Genomic DNA, 16,665 nt, shown 5'->3' on the forward strand with positions numbered 1-16,665 from the left:
AAGGTAAACAAAAGTGAAGATGACATATTTTCTAATCAATGAAAACACTGGAGAAAAGGATCAAACATAATTCACTAAACCAGTGAAGAGTTAGTGAGGAAGAGGATTCTTATCTTAAAAAATGTCCATTACTGTCATTGAAATGTTTCAAAATGATTCAGTAAATTAGAGTTTGGATGTTTTAACGTTTCTGATTCATCTTCGTTTCTCAAACTTCACAAAAACCCTTCAACACTTTCAGCATTTTGTTTTTACCAGAATTTAAACCAGAAACATCAGAACTTTGCTCCACAGCTATATGGGATTCTGTCCCAGACCGATGCTGCTTCGACTGTCACAGTCCAGCGGCGGGACGTCCAGCAGCACCCCCAGAGGAAACCAGAGGATCTGAGGTGAGACATCGATCTAATGACTCACAGGCTCAGTGATCCAGAAGCTGCTGCTGATCTAAGACGACTCAGCAGCACCTGAGCGGCTCTGCAGCTTTGACATTTATGTCGCTGGTCTGCTGGCCCTTTTTACACATCACCCCACCGTCCTCCTGCAGGAGATGGGAGGACGGACGGACAGATCGATGGATGGACAGACGGACGGATGGATGATTCTGCGTTAATAGAATGCACAAACTGTAGAACCCTAAAGAACCTTAGAATCCTGCATCCAGAAGCGACTGACTGAATCTTGTTCTTCCACATTTCTGAGTTTCTGAAAGGTTCCTGTCATCGTCCCATCGGTCCTAAACACGACCCGTCCAGTCTGAGGGTTCTGGACACACCTTAAACCGTTAAACCGTTCAGATCAGCATTGTGGGCGGAGTCAACGTCTGTTTTCACTCTGTGGTTCCAACTTTCATCACAGTGAGACACAACTGTGTGTTTTGTGTGGTTTGTGTATTTGTGTGTGTTTATATGTGCCTTCGTTTGTATGTGTTTCTTGTGTTTTCAGGTTTTTTTGAGTGCTTGTTTTTTGCTTGTGTTTATTTATACTTGTATCTGGATTTGTGTATTTGTGTGTTTTATTGTGTGCTTATTTTTAAATTTGTGTTTCTTTATGTTTTTGGGATTGGGTGTGTGTTTGTGTGTGTCTCTTTATGCTTTTTTGTGTTTGTGGAGTGTGTTTATTTGTGTGTTTGTGTGATCCGTGTGTGACTTTTCCACATTTGTTTCTTTCGTTTCTCGTCTTCGTTTCAGAGAAAAATCATTGAAATATTTTCCAGAAGATTTGGGTTTGCAGACCTCAAAGATCGACCCGAGGGTGGGGGGGTTAAAAGGTTTTTTGGGGGCTTGTCCGGGTAAAAAAATTAAAATTAAAGTTTTAGACTCAATTCTGGATTTCAGTGTAACTGAACAACAGTGCAGTTTTGTGTTTCTGTTTTCTGGCTCCAGTTACAAACGTTTTGAGTGATCCGCTGCTTTAGCCTCCATTTATGATCAATAAGGTTGTTTTTCTGTCGGCTTTAATTCGATTGGATCGTAACAGAACCGTTCAGGTCCTGGTTTGGTCTCATCCTCCCTGAACCATTGATGATCTTCAGCACCTGTTGGGTAGACCGCCTTGATGAAACTGAATCTGATCCTCCAGAATCCTGACGTTGTGGCGGTGAAGCCGGTTTGAAGATAGAAAAACCAAACGTTCATTTTTTGTCTGCTCACTTTGGGATTGTTTTTGTTTGTTTACAGCCGTCTTTCCCATCATTCCTTTTCTCCACGGCGCTGTATGTTTTGTTTTTTTGGGCAGAATGTTCAAAGGACCGAAGCATTTCTTATTTCCCCCTCATTTTGTGCGTGGAGTAAAGCGTTTAATCGGAACTGTCTGATGAAAAGCATTCTGGAAGCGGCTGCCAAACAGCAGAACGGCGTCTCTTTGGGCCGCCGCGGCACAAACTGCAGGAATGTCGGAGCAGCTTTAGCTCATGTTTGGACAACTCCGCCGTCCCCGCTGACTCCCAGCTTCTGTCTGTTCTGCTGCCAACAAATCCAGAAACAAAAGACGTGAAGTTCTCCTCGGTGGGATACTAAGTCTTTTAGGTTTTTCTGCTCCATATCTTTGTCTTGTTTCTGCGTTTCAACCTGGTCTCAGGAGGATTCAGCAACACTACACTCTGTGTGAGTCGGAGTTTCTCTCTGAGTGCTGGAGGCGGCGCTCACCGGAGCTGAGGTTTGGTTAAAGATTGACTTCATCCTAAGTTGAGGTCCACGATAAGATTAGATTGGACTGTTTGGATTGGGGGCCAACAGCGAGCTGAAAGGGCTTTTGTCCACACAGTGTCGCCTTAGACAAACAGGTTTATCGTGATCAGATGCACCACAAGCAGCTGTTATCAGCACTGATGCAGAAATCAGGTCTGCTTTTGTTCAAAGGGATTCTCTAATGTCTCATAAAACAATATTAAACATTAGTCTGGATGAACCAGATCAGAACAACCTACATGTATCTGAAAGTGGGTCATGAAGTTACATATGAAGGAATGTGTGGAGTTCATGTAGTCAAGTTTTGGTTTCAACAGGTGGAAACGGGCTGCCTGCAGGTGAGAGGCGGTCAACCGCAGCAAATACTGCATCAAGGTCACAGACTGCTCACTGAACATGTTATATCTACAGCCGTGCCCTGACCACATGGCATAGAGGACACGTATGCAACATGCTAAGGTAAAGGAGAAGCCAGTATTTCACCGTAATGACTGAAACGTGGCCTAAGAACACGGCAGCATCCCTGAATATCATAAATACAAGTACTATTCACTAGCCTCATAAAAACTTCCCAGTACACTTACGACTTATGACGATGTTCCTTCTCCTGCTGGAAAACCACAACAACCCGCCGTTACTCACGACTAGAGTGTGGCGTGAGGGCATCGTCCGAAAGCATCATGTAACTGTCAGGAATGCGTGTAACTTCCGTTCAAAATGAAAGAATTTTCCTCCGTTTAGATGCACGACAAATTCAAAACTGTGTTTCTAAGCTAGAGGCTACAGCCGCGTGTGGGAGGGGCTACTAACCAACGAATATCCAGTCAATGCAGAGAAGGGATGGATGACGCTGAGAGGTCAGTCCATTAATGTTGACGGGCTCATGGGTAGGTAATCCCATCTTCATGTGTGGTTCATGACATCATTCAGAGACTCTCCCAGCAGGAGGAGCATCACTGCAGGAGCTGAATGACGGACAGCTGTCCGTCATCAGTCCATGAGGGAAAAAAGAGAAACTTTTCATTACTGTCTCCATGAAAATAGGACAAATTAAGTTCAGGGAAGGAACCATCAGATTGTCCTCCATGTTGGTTTGGGACTCGGGTCAAAGCAAAGTCCCTGATTGGTTAACGCCACACCAATCTTTCAAAGTTCAGATATTTGAACTCATGCTGAAGAATTTTTGCTCTGACACCCAAAACACAAAGTCGGCAGACGACCTGACCGTGTCTGATGGTCACTTCACGCCGCAGGACCTCAGATGTCATCTGTACATTGAAACTAGAACGCCGCTCCAGCCTCACCTTTCCCCCCATTTACCACATGGTACGCTCCATGTTCATGATCTCCCTACAGATGTCCCTACAAGCCTCAAATGAAGGCAAAGACACCCCCACGCCCCCCTAAAGCTGTCCACCACCCGCACAGCCCGATCGGGTCAACCCCCGGTACGGGTACATGTAGGACACGGCTGTGACGCTGAATCTGACAGATTCAGGCTTCAGTCTGCAGGAAAATCTAATGAAGGAGATTGTTTGAGCTCGTTTATTTGTCTCCAAAAGTCCCTCAGGACCAATTATAGTCCGTATGTTTACCATTATTTGCTGATTTCAAAGCTGAATCCTGGCATGGAACCAAAACACAACATAAGCTGGCTGTTTTCTGCAGGGATCAAGCGTTTACATTTCCTCTGAAACCAACGGACAATAAAAATAGCAAACGTGCAGCTTTTGCAAGTTTGGTTTCTAACTTTCTCTGGCTGTCATCCACCCGGAAGTGGGGGAGGACCCGGGTGTGGAGGAGGACCCGGGGCTACCCGCTATCGCCGTGACAGAGAACCAGAACCCGGGGAGGAGCTGTGAGGGGCGGGTCCACCGCGAGGAGGAAGTAGCTCTGCAAAACTACAAAATAAAAGGTGAGGAGTGTTTTTACCAGATATTATTAACTGTCTAAGTTCAAAGATGCTGATCAGAAAACCCTAAAGACCCAGCATTCCAGCAGCACTTAAACGCATCATCTACACACAACCCTTCATTTCCATTATTTGAAGAGAACCTAAATTATATTCTGTATTTTTTAAATATTTGTACACAGCTGCTTTGTGTACAAATATGTGTGTTTCCATCACACATATGTGCAAAACTTTATCAAAATTCTAGAAATGTCAAAAACAAAACATAATTTCTCAGTCAGACTGTTTCCATTCAATCATAAATACGTGAATAAACACAAAACCAACTAAAGCTCATTCAGAAACACGGCGACGGATGTGAAATATTCTTTGATTGACAGCAGATCCATTCAGATTTCTGCCGCGGCTCTAGCGCTCATCATCATCCATCAAAGGAGACGTCGGCGTCTTCCTCAGGCCGTGGAGCGGCGAGCTCCGTACACGTGGGAGGGGCTACGGATGAAGCCGTTTTGGAAAATGGTGGTTGGTGGTTTTCCAGAGGAGCTGTGGATCCAACAATTCCACACGACATGATGACACGCCCAACGTTTGCTGAGCCGTGAGACGCTGTGGGACGACTGGCTGTTGGTCACGGGACTTATTAACTTATTGACATTTGAAACCGGAGCCGAAACGCTTTTTTCAAATTAAATTCAAATTCAAAATCCAGCTCATCCAAAGACGAGTTTTCTGAAAATGTCGTGTTACGTTATTATCGCATTTTGCACAATTTCAGAGTGGATGGAAACACAGCTGCAGTTATGCACAGAATGTATCATATGAGTCACAAACCCAGAATCACGGCCACATTCATCAGGTGAGTCTGTTTAGTCTCCATGATCATGGAGGAGTGAGTTCTGGTTCCATACTAACCGCATGAATGCACGGAGTGTGCACGTGATCTGGAAGCGCCTGAAGGACGTCCACACAAACCTCATTCCTATCAGTCAGGCTGCAGCCAGGAGCGTGCATGTGTCACGTGAACGGCCCCTTGTTCAGTCTGCAGGATCTGAGGGGTTGAAAAAGTCACAAATCAGCACGACACACCTGAGTGTCACCTACTTCCCCTTCCGTACCGTTACGTGTTGTGGAAGTGTTCTGTATGACCTCTGGCCCACAGCATGACCCTAGAAATAATGCATGAACATTTTCTCTCTACTGGTTCTCTGAGCCATTTACAACCTGGATTTTCCACCTGCAGACAGCCGGATCCGCCTGTAGGGTCAGTCTGGACTTTAGTGGTGGTAGCTCGTGTCTTTAGAGCAGGAATGAAGGAACAGCGTCCTGGAACGGCGTCCTGAGTGGAGGACGCCGTGGTTATTTGGAGGACAGACCAGACGTCTGCTTCTCATCTCTGCAGACGTTTGTTTCACCAGCGTCACGTGATCGCGGCCTCGTCACAAACCGCCGCTCTGACCGATTGTGGCCGCGTCCGCCTGACGGCGTGCCGAGGATTGACGGCCCCTCTGGATCCCCGCTTCATCCGTGAACGGCAGCTGCGCTCTGATTGGCTGCCTGGATTCCTGCTCCTGCTGGCGTTTCACAGGTTTCTCCTAACCCGTCTGCCTTGTTTTTGGCCTCACAGCCCCCCCCTTTCCTGTCAGCATTTGTCATACAACAAGCAGCCGCAGGGGGAGGGGGGGGGGGGGGGTAAAGGTAGAAAGGCAGATAAGGAGGGATGGAGGAAGGGAGGTTTGAATGCAAAAACAAGAAAATCTTCCAAATGTCCTAACAGAGGAATGCTCTGCTTCATCTGACAAGGGAGCCACATGGGGGGGTTCTGTCCCACCTGGACGACCGCCGGGTCCAAAAGTCTGGATGTTTCTGCAACAGCCGGACGGCCCTCAATCAGAACCAGACACATGGGAGGCCTTTGGCGAGTAAAACGCCACATTGTTTGGATAAAAATGTCATTTCAGCAAAGAAAACTGTAAATATTTAAAAAGCCCTCCAGCCCCCCTCCCAAAATAAAGTTAAGGTTTAGTTCCTGTGAGAGTGGATCGTCATGTTTGAGTCTTTCTTTCTCTAAATAAAAGCATTTCTAGAGTTCCAGAATGCTGCAGTCCCTCAGATAACCACCGGGGGATGATCGCAAAATGTAAAAATGTTAAATCTATTTAAAAAATCTAGATTGACGCCTAAATGGAACCTGATCAAGTCTGATGTTTTGATTATTTTCAAGCTCAAAATGTTTGGTCCGTTGATAAACGCTTCAGGCTTCACTTCCTCCTGTCAGAACCGTCAGAGTCCAAACGGAGGACCGGCTGAAGCCCAGAATGGATCCCCGTTCCAGACTGGACTGGATCCTCACAGCGGTCTTCATCAGTCTTCATCAGCACCTGACACAGAGTGAGGGATCCGTGAAAGGTGAAAGATGGATGAGATGCTGAGGCAGATGAGAGTGAAGCTTAATGATGATGGGATGAAGAGCAGACAGAAGAGCAGATCCAGCTGCTGTCTGTCGTCTCTGAAAGCTTTGTCGGCCTTAACTCACCCCCACCCCCACCCTCACCCCCGGGGGCTCCAGCCACATGAACGTCAGAAGAAACCAGGACACGACAGCCGCCCTGAAAGCCGCCCTGAGTGCCGCCTGCAGGCGCAGGACCGTGTGTTCTAGCCGCTCTCAGCTGTGAAGCTGCTCATTACAGGCTTTTACAGAGACGACCCCCCCCCCCACGGACGGGTCACAGGCGGCGGCTGACATTTCCAGCCTTACGTCTCCACTTAACCGCTGAAAAAAGAAAAACCTTTCCTGTAAAGAAATGTTGTTAAAATGTCAGGAAGCTAGAAACTACATTCACCACAAACCAGGAAGTTAAAAAAAGATGGAATCCCACTGACCCCCCTCCTCCTCCACACTAAGGAGCCATTACCCCCTTTAGACCCACCCCTACGGGCTGAGCGGCTGCTACTCGCCCCCAGTCGCCCCCTCCGCCCTGCCACCCCAATTAGGGTCACGTTTTACATTTTCACAGTATTCTAATTTCAAATGTGAGGGGGGTGGGGACACGCCCCTTTTACCTGCTGGCCACGCCCTCCGCATGCTTCATTTCCCATGAACACCTGCATCTGTAAACCTTCTTCAACATTTGTTCTAAAAATCTCCTCCATGGAAGTGTCGTCAGCAGCCCCCCAGCTTGGTTTTGATTCCGTCCCGCCTCAGGACCAGATTGTTTCACTATTCTCCTTTGCAACCGAACGTGAACTTTAGTTGACCTTTGACCTCGGGAAGAGGCTGCCATCCACACATCTGAATCCTCATGGAGGTTCCAACCTCTCTCCTCCAAACTCCGCCCACATCACTGGGAAGTCACCTGGGGTCAGTTTCAGGAGTTGTTGACTTTAACGGCGTTACCATGACGATGCTTCCCATGTATTAAAGAGCAGCTCTTCATCTTCCTGTGGGCGACAGCCAGAACCTGCAGTCTGTGTTTAACTCATGCTTCCTTCACATTTCCTCAGAAAGAAGTGTGTGTGTGTGTGTGGGGGGGGGGATGCTTTTGTTTGGTGAAGAACGTCCGGATCTTCCTGAACAAATGTTCTGTCCTCCACATTTCAGCAGGAGTTCATGTTTGAGACAAAAGGAAGGAGGCAGAGGATGAAGGAGGAGAAAAAAACAGCCAAACTCTCTCTGATGCTTCGTCCCAGTCGTCTGGGAATCTGCCTGCTAACGGCTTCGTTAGAGCTTCCTCACAAGACGAGGGCAGAGGGAGAGGAGGGCAGAGGGAGAGCAGGGCAGAGGGAGAGGAGGGCAGAGGAAGAGGAGGGAGACGAGCGGCGGCGCCTTTGAGAAACCAGAGGAAGTATCAGGCAGAGCAGAACGAGGACAGGAGGCAAGACAGGGAGGATGAGGAGGGAAATGATGAAGAGAGGGGGGGTCATCTGAGGAGGAGCAAGGTGAAGGAGCGGCATGAAGGCACAGATACAGGAAATGAGGAAGACGACAGGATCCAGACGTCTAAACAGGAGATCCAGCTCTGACCAGAAAGCTCCTCGTTGTCCTTTTGACTCGTTTCTTTTTCTGTTTTTGGTTAAAAGTTTCACCAGAAAATGAGACCCAAACAGAAAAAAACACCTGAAGACAGCGATGCTGAAGGATGAGGAGGAGGAGGAGGAGGACAGAAACGTCCCAGCCGTTTCAGCAGCTCCAGGAAGCTGAAGGCATCCTCTCCCTCCTTCACTGCAGGGTTTGAGGCTGCTGGATGCAAACGTCCGTCCAGCTGACTGCAGCCTCTGATGTGGAGCAGAAACCAGAACTTCCTGCTCTGAACGGACCAAACGGAACCAAGAGGTTAGACGTGACTGGATGGAGGGAGCGGATCAGACGTCTGTTAGAGGACGGGGCAGGTCCAGGTCTTCTTTAGACGAGTCAAGGAGGTCATCCAAGTTCGAGTCCCATCCGTTCCTACAGGTCGGTGCTTTGGCCCCTCCCCTCAAGAACCACTGCTGCTTAAATTCATCATATTTCAGATGCAGACCTTCCTTCATGAACAGAAGGAACCAGTTCAGGTTTAGCTTACACCGGATTTCCTGTTTGGGTCCAGATTTTGATCCAGAAAATCTCCTCAAAGTCTTGGTTGTTGGTCACAGCTGATCAAAGCACATATTCAGGCCGTAGACGTTTGGTGAACTACATTTATCCATGGCGTGCTGCGGGCGACAGGTCGTAGAGGTCAGGTGACACGTGAGGCTCGGCGAGGGCGAAGACTTGAGACTCAAGTTCAGACCTTTCATTTCTTTAACCCCTCAAACCCTACAAAAGGATCCCGTCAGTGATGTTCACGTGACACGTGCACGCTCCTTGCTGCGGCGTCCTACGGGCACTTGCACATCACGTGCACCTGTGCTCAGCCTGTAAGGCGCCGCTTCTCACACCTAACAGACGACTAGAGAGTGGCGTCTCAAGTGCATAGAGTGCACTTACCACACGCGCGACAATGGTACGTTCCGTTCTCATGACGTCCTATGAAGTGGTGGTACGAACCTCGAGGAACCTCAGCCGCTCTGCTCTACATCCTTCAAGGACTGCAATAAAAAGACGTGGAAAAGATTCTATTATCAACCAAACACACGATCGTGGAAAAACGTTTCTTTATTCCTTTTCTGAAGTTTCTGCTGCAGAAAAACAATCAGACATTTCTGTTTCTGCGATAAAACATTCTGGAAGCTGCTGAAGTCATGAAACTCATCTGCAGCCTGAATGGAGTCAACACTTCGTGAAAACAGTTGGAAAAAAGCCTGTGGATTCAAACTACCAACCTTCCAGGACGTTTAGCTGACGGAACAGAAGCAGGGGCTAAAGTTCATTTATGAAGAGTTCAAGTGATGTTTTTTCATTTTACTGCAAACCCTAAAAACCATAAAAAGACGCAGAACTTCACTGTTTTGAAACAGATCTCCACGGCAGACTGATCCTGGGCGATGAAGGAGGAGGCCGTGGAAAAACGCAGAGGAGGATCTGGAAGGAAAACAGACTCCGGATCAGAACGTTGATGCTTTTGTTACATAAGCAGATTATTCACAGAGATGCAGGAGGAGGTGGGATCTCATCTGATTTACTCTCCTTTAGCTAAAGCAGCCGCTTTCCACCCACCTGTCTGCAGGTGAACAGCTTCGGCGCCGACGCTCCGCTGTTGTTCCTGACGCACCGGGACACGCCTCCTGCTCGGTCTCAGCCTGCTCTGCTCCACCACTGGGCCTCGGGATCATCTCCCTGGCTGGCAGAAGGCCGTCCTGGCAGAAACAGCTCCGCTTGGAGGTTTAAGACCGAGCGATGGAAAAAGACGGAACTCCTTAATGCATCTCCAAAAAACCTGAACTCCTAATCATGTTTGCATCGCCGAGCATGAAGATAATCTCCACCAGCTGAAGCTGCTGGTTTGACTGAGCAGCACTGAAGGCAGAGAGCAGCAGACACACCAGACATCCACCAGTGTTGGAGCCTGGATGAGGAGAAGCACAGCAAGATTTCTGACACGAGTCGAGGATTTGGATCCAGCCGCTGCAGAACACAGAAGACAAGCGTCAGTCACTGAGGACTGAGGTCAAAGAGGTCTGAATAACGTCAGAGCAGCATTCAGGTTTACGACTGGCGTAAAGACACCGTCTGACAGCATCACCCGTACGTCAGAAGTGCATGAAGCTTCCCTTGGCCTTAAAAAAACTTCACGATACACTTTCCACGTGCACAACAATGGGATACATTCCACTTTTATGACTTCCCTTGAGGTGGCCGTACGGGCCTCACACCTGCACCGACCTTAGGATACGGCCACTCCTCTCCACGACCCCGGGTGCGTTTGAAACTCAATCATTAAGCCCCAGAGCTTTAGCTCCGGTGTTTGCAGTCCACCGTAACTCTTCACCCGTTCATGCAATCATCGTAACCCCAGCGGATTCTGACGAGGAGAAAAGCAGCTTTGTGTCGTTGTGCAACACATTGTTAGCAAAGTGTTGCACAACGATGCAAAGCCGATAAGAAAATTCACTTTTCTCCGCGTCACCATCAGCTGATTCACGTAAACAGTCTTAGAGTAACGTCATGTCAGACGGCGTGCGTTATCCAGGTGCACTGAAATCTACAGATAGTTCTGCAGACTCCAACCAGCTTTCTTTAGATCCTCATTTTTGGGGTTTATTTTTTCTATTTGGTTCCGTTTCAATAGATCATGGTGACGGCGTTCGCCCTCCGACTGAACCCTGATGTCCAGGCCTGTGAGCAGACTCGTCCTCCGTGGCGTGGTGCTTTTTTCTGCATTGTCCTCGTGGTCTTAAAGTTCCCTTGATGTTGGCTTCCAGCCTGCACCTCCACTGGGGGGGGGGGGTCTGCTCCATAGGAGGTGTTGGTCTGCCAGCAGAGCAGATATAGACTTCCTGCTGCCATACTGTACTCCACAAACTATATTTCTGTGTCTAAAAACCCTTGTTCTTTGTGAGAGAAAGCTATTTCAAGTCCTCACCCTGGAAGTCTGGAAGCGTAAAATGTGCAGCAAACACTGGAGCCTCTAAGCCATAAGCCAAATTACACAAGAGTCAAATCCTGTGATGGAGACGTGAAAAGCAGCAAAAGTGGGGCAGCAAATGGGAAAAATGACACTAAATGAGCTCTGTGTAGAGGCGCATAATCAATGGTTTTGGAGAGAAATGCTTTAAAGCAAATAAAGGACATTTTTTAAAGTCATACAGCTGTGTGTGTTGTTGCACTCGGTCCACTTTCATCATTTGTGAGAACAAATCTGTGGCTCTGCTGGAACAGCAGGCATCGGTTTTCCCGATGATGATTAGAGGAACCAGCCTAGAGCAGCACAGAAAAGTTTTCCCATGAACTCTGTGGTCCAATCATGAAATATGCAGAGGCTTTTTTTATGGATTTGTCTCTTTATGTCAGCTCCAAAGGTTTTTCCACTTTTAATGTCCCACACTGAGCTGGAACAGAAGTGGGGGCTTGTCCGGGATCCAGCGAAGCGGGAGCTAAAATCTTTGGTCCTTAAAAAACCTCCTTGAAATTATCTTTTTAATGTCAATTTTTCTTTACAAATGTGTTAGAACAATTTTCAGATGTAATCCAGATCAGTTCTATTGAACAAATACTTTCACAAACAAAAATAAATAAATAAATGGATCTATTTTACGCACTATAGGGCACACTGGACATGAAGGGGCTATTTTAGAAATGATGTCGTATGAAAGCCGCACCGAACTACGCGGCGCATAAAGAGAGACAGAAGTTTGTGAGCTGGAGTTTGTTAACCGTCCTCACAGTCCAGAACCCAGCTAGACCTAACCCAGCCAGGTTCCAGAACCCGCTAGTGTAAAACATCGGCTGCACATCGGTAGAGTCAATGTTTGCATGATGACCTTTGTGGAAACGTCTCTGTAGAATCTGAATGACTCTCTTATGTTTCGCTCAGTCATTATTTACAGCCTCTTGTTTTGTGATGCCGAACAGTAGCAGAAGCCATGGCCGCGGGGGGAGGGGCATCAAGTGTCGGGGGGGGGCGTTCAAATGTGTAACTTGAACGCGTCTTTTCTTTCCTCCCAACTGATAAAAGTTCCAGAGATTGGAACAACCTTTTCTGCCGCTTATCGCCGCTCTTTCCTGCGTGTCGGGTTTGAAAAGGTTGACTGTGTTTGCTGTCATTTCTTGGTCCTGATTGTCAGCCGTCTCCACACAATGAGCAGCCTTCAGTTTGGCGTCGGGCTGTTGTCATCTGCAGCGACGCTCTTTTCTCTCTCTGCTTTAGAAACAATTTGCAGCCTGGCTGCTTCTGAAAGAAGCAAAGAAAATGCAGTGATTTCTGCTCAGAAATGTGAGATCTGAATAAAGCGGAGCTGCAGAGTTCAGAGTCGTCCGGATGGAGACCAGCGGGTCACATGGAGCGGCTGTCCTGCAGCCTGAACCACCGACCCAACAGCCACGTCTGCTGGAGGTCATGATGTGAGCATCAGTTTGAGCTCACAGCAGTGAACCGGACAAATGTCACCTTTTAGAGTTCAGAGCTCTGCCCTTCACAGGCATGGACCACGTTAAACATGGCTAACCGGTGAGCTGGGGTCATGGAAGTGGACTCAGGTGCGGTTCACTTCAGTGTGAACGCACACCGACTTCCATAGAGCGGAGAATAAAAGGGAACCACAGAGAGGAAACGATGGAATGCAGAGCAAAGAAAGGCCAGAAAACAGACGGAAGCACAGATGTGAAGAAGTAAAACGCTCAAAGGCGGAGCAAAGTGATGACATCATGAAATGCTGAACATCCCACGACCGGGCCAATGACGTATCTGAGTGTTAATCAGCCCCCTTAAAGGAATTTACTTCTTTGAGTAAAAAATTTCCGTCAAGGGAAAACAGGAAGTTTGAATTTGACAGAAATCCTATAGATCAAGTCTAAACTTCCGGTAGTATGTGTGCACAACACTGGAGCCTCTAAGCCAGGGGGGTCAAACTCATTTTCACTGGGGGCCACACCAGTATAGTGTCTGTCCTCAAAGGACCAGATATAACTTCTACATGTAACTAAATGTAATGAAAAATAAATGTAACAACTCCTTAATGTTAAATAACTAATTGTTTATTTATTATAACTTTTTAAATTGACAATTCCAGTTGCATAGAAAACATGTTTGCTTGTTACTTTAGCATAAATCCTTTTACATTTGATTCTGTCAGGTCAGGTTATATGAACAGTGTTTAAGTCCTAATGTATAGTTGACCAATCTGGTATTTCAATTCCAATTCCCCCTAGATATGAAGAAATACACAACAATTTTTATTTTAAGAAATGAAAAACTGTTATGCTCTCGCAGGTAGAGCTGTGACGTGTCGCATTTTTTATCACCGCGGTGATGAACCAACAGGGGGCGTGGTGTCGCGGATAACCGCAGCCCCCCCCCAAAAAAAACCACAAAATCACGCAGCGGCCGCATCAGAAATAAAAACAATTACAACGCAGTATTCTTTATTAACAAATAACAGTAACTACTACCTATCTAACTAATGAACTAACTATATAGGTGATGTAGATTGACTGTGACTGTGTGAGCGCGCTGCGTCGTGTGTAGGACTGGGAGGAGGGAGCGCGCACACGTGTGTTGGGGGTGCGTGTTGATTCCTCTGCAGTGGACCGTTCTCTAGCTGCAGGTGAGCCTTCACCTGTGCTCTCTGGTACAGACATCTTCTCAGAATATTCTATATTGCCCAGAAATAAACAGACTGCAGACACTTTGTCACCTTTCTGGTAGCCATGAAGCCTGACACCATGAAGAACGCGGGGCAGGAGGCTCCGCCTTTATTTATACAGACACGTAACTTTACGCTGCACAAAATAGTTCCCAAACAAAATATGTAGTGATATTCATGGAAATCTAACAGCGCGCGTTCATGTTTGGTGTTACAGAGTGACTGAGAACTGTAATAAACCCCCCCAACACAAAATCCTCTGGCGGGCGGCCGTGTCGCGCACTCAAGAACGCACACAGCTAGTAACGGAAATGAATACAAATGGAAATTAACAATTAGAAAGCAGTAAATTTGTCGTATTTCCTCACAAGACCAAACTTCTGTTGTAGAATGAGGATGTGTGCTTCTGAAAGCGGCGCCCGTGTGTGTAAAGGGAGCCGCGTGCAGCAGAGGCAGTGAGAGCGCGGCGAGGAGAGAGAGTGACAGGCGCGGTGGGAGAGAAGGAGAGAACGGTCTGAAAGAAAGGAGGAAAGTCTGAACACAGGACTAGCAGAAAGAGGAAATAATCAGCAAAGATGAACGTGTTTAATGTGTTTATTATAGTTCCAATCATGCACCATATGCAAAACTTTAAAAAAAAACACTGCAGGGATGTGGTGATGAGGTCATCATCACAGCCCTACCTGCGGGCCACATGAAATGACATGGCGGGCCACATTTGGCCCGCGGGCCTTGAGTTTGACACATGCGCTCTAAGCCATAAGCCAAATTACAAGAGAGTCAAACCCTGTGATGGAGACGTGAAGTATAGCAGTAGTAGTACTTTTATTTACTTGCGGCATATGACAGGCAGGACTACCCCCCCCCCCCCCCTTCAACCATACGACAGGGCTGTACGTGACAAATTCCTAGAAAAAAAAACAATTAGGGGAAAAAAAAACGTATTTTTTTGTTCAAAATGGCAGCTTTTCTGTTGGTTCGTCTCCATAGCAACCATTTTATTTCTTGGTTACCTGAAGGAGATGAACAGATCTATGCTGTTTTTGGAAGAATTGGCAAAAAGTACATTTTTGGTTTCGTTGGCAACAGAGGTTTTTTGTTAACCACGCCCACAAATTCTATGTTCATGTTGTATGTTCCATCATTTTGTTCAGCTTGAGACAGGAATTCATTAATACAATGTTTTACAATTTCCAGCAAAAAATATGAGCGGTAGAGAAACGCCACTTTTGTGAGCTAACCACGCTAACGCTGTTCAAAATCTACAAACTTTATTTGTAACTATTTTTTTTACGTAGCTTCTCAATGATGCTCCATGAGTTCAAAGGTTAGGGATTCAAATCCCTAGCTGGGACTTAATCCCCAAATGTCACACTTTACCACCAAATGGTCCCCAAGCCGCATGTCCTCTGGCCATCCCATAATAGGGTAGAGCTTCAGCCAAACATCTGTGGGAATGAAGAAATTCCCGGGCCGTCCCATCCCGTCTAGTTTCCTGATGAGACAGAGACCCTCAAACATGAACTGAACAGATGCAGGATTTTCTCCTCAGTTCCTCTGAATTCAGTCAGAACTCGTTCTTCTCGTTGAGGTTCAGACTCAGAATCTCCGTCTTTTCATGCTCCTCCATCTTCTCAGAAGTCTGTTCGAGTCAAAAAACCCAACAGGGAATCAGAGATTCGTCATCAAACTGAGGTTTTCAGTGCAAAGTTACCTCATGTTCGTCGTTTCCCTCAGAGAAGCTTCCACCGTCCCAAAGCTCTGAGACGTGGAGAGAAGTCTCTGCACCGAAGAACAAACCGAAAAGACACAACGACCATCAGGTAAAAACCGCCGCCTTCACTTCCTGTCAGCAGAGTTGGTCAGGGCAGAACCGTTGATGGTTCAAGTCTTCTCTGACTGAAATTCTTTGTTTTAGAGGAATTATAAAACCTTCCTGCAATTAAATATACGTCCTTTTTCATTTACAGACGTGAGAATTTATCTCTTAAGGCCTGTTCACACCGGGACAAATTTCGCGCGCGATTTTTGCCGATGTTTAATGCCTCGTGACTAAACAAAAGGCACCAATGAGAGTGTCCACACCGACGCGAAAAAACGCCACGCGTCGAAATCTATTCGACCAATGAGAACGGCGCTTTTGCACACGTGTCTGGAGCTTCTGAAGCTACAGTAAAACACAACTTGGGGGCGCTCAAACACAAAACTGCCTTGCTGAGCACACATACCAGCGAAGAAGATAGACGCCAAGTAGCGTCAACACTGCCACGGAGAAATAATGACGGACATTCTAAAATATCCCCGAACCAAGCACCAGTTGGAGCTACTGGTGCTTGAAATATTCATGTTTTCTTTGTATTATTCTGACAAGCGCGTAAATACTTGCTCTCTTCTTCTGAGTGAAAAGCGACTTTAAGAAGCGTAAAGTTGCGCAGCGCCACCTTGTGTACAGGAGCATTTCTGTTTACATTAAGCGCCATCTAATGTCAGGGAAGGAAATTGTATGTTCGCTCGGCTCATCGTCAGCGAAAATCGCCTGGGTGTGAACACAAAAAACGTGGCGAAAAACGCTGGCGAATAACGCCTGGCGAATATTCGTCTACGATTTTTTTCCCTGTCAAACTTTAAGGCAAACCTTCATTTTATTCTCCATAAACAGCTGAAATTCTCCTCTGAAGTGCATCTTTTCAGACCATTTCCGTGTAATTACTATGAAGGATGTTTTTAGACGTGCTGGTCCTCAGGGGCCCCCCACCCTCAAGCCTTTTGTCATTTTCCATCTGTGGCTGATTCAAATGCAGAGCGGATATGAAACGGTAGAAATGAGGAAAACAAGCAGAAACAGCT

General features: G+C 46.9%; 2 long non-coding RNA genes across 2 annotated transcripts; both read right to left on the reverse strand.

Annotated features, from left to right (window-relative positions):
* Nucleotides 1-1,180: 1,180 nt before the first annotated feature.
* Nucleotides 1,181-5,149, reverse strand: LOC144987069 (uncharacterized). The gene is made up of 2 exons (XR_013650931.1): nt 5,014-5,149; nt 1,181-4,090 (listed from the first exon to the last, which is right to left on the reverse strand). It is a non-coding gene; the product is annotated as an uncharacterized LOC144987069 (long non-coding RNA).
* Nucleotides 5,150-8,994: 3,845 nt separating this feature from the next.
* Nucleotides 8,995-10,121, reverse strand: LOC144987316 (uncharacterized). The gene is made up of 3 exons (XR_013651187.1): nt 9,734-10,121; nt 9,522-9,598; nt 8,995-9,165 (listed from the first exon to the last, which is right to left on the reverse strand). It is a non-coding gene; the product is annotated as an uncharacterized LOC144987316 (long non-coding RNA).
* Between the last annotated feature and the right edge of the window lie 6,544 nt (nt 10,122-16,665).

Source organism: Oryzias latipes, chromosome 18 (assembly GCF_053564925.1).
Source record: "Oryzias latipes strain Hd-rR chromosome 18, Olatipes_Hd-rR_3.1".
Taxonomy (NCBI): domain Eukaryota; kingdom Metazoa; phylum Chordata; class Actinopteri; order Beloniformes; family Adrianichthyidae; genus Oryzias; species Oryzias latipes.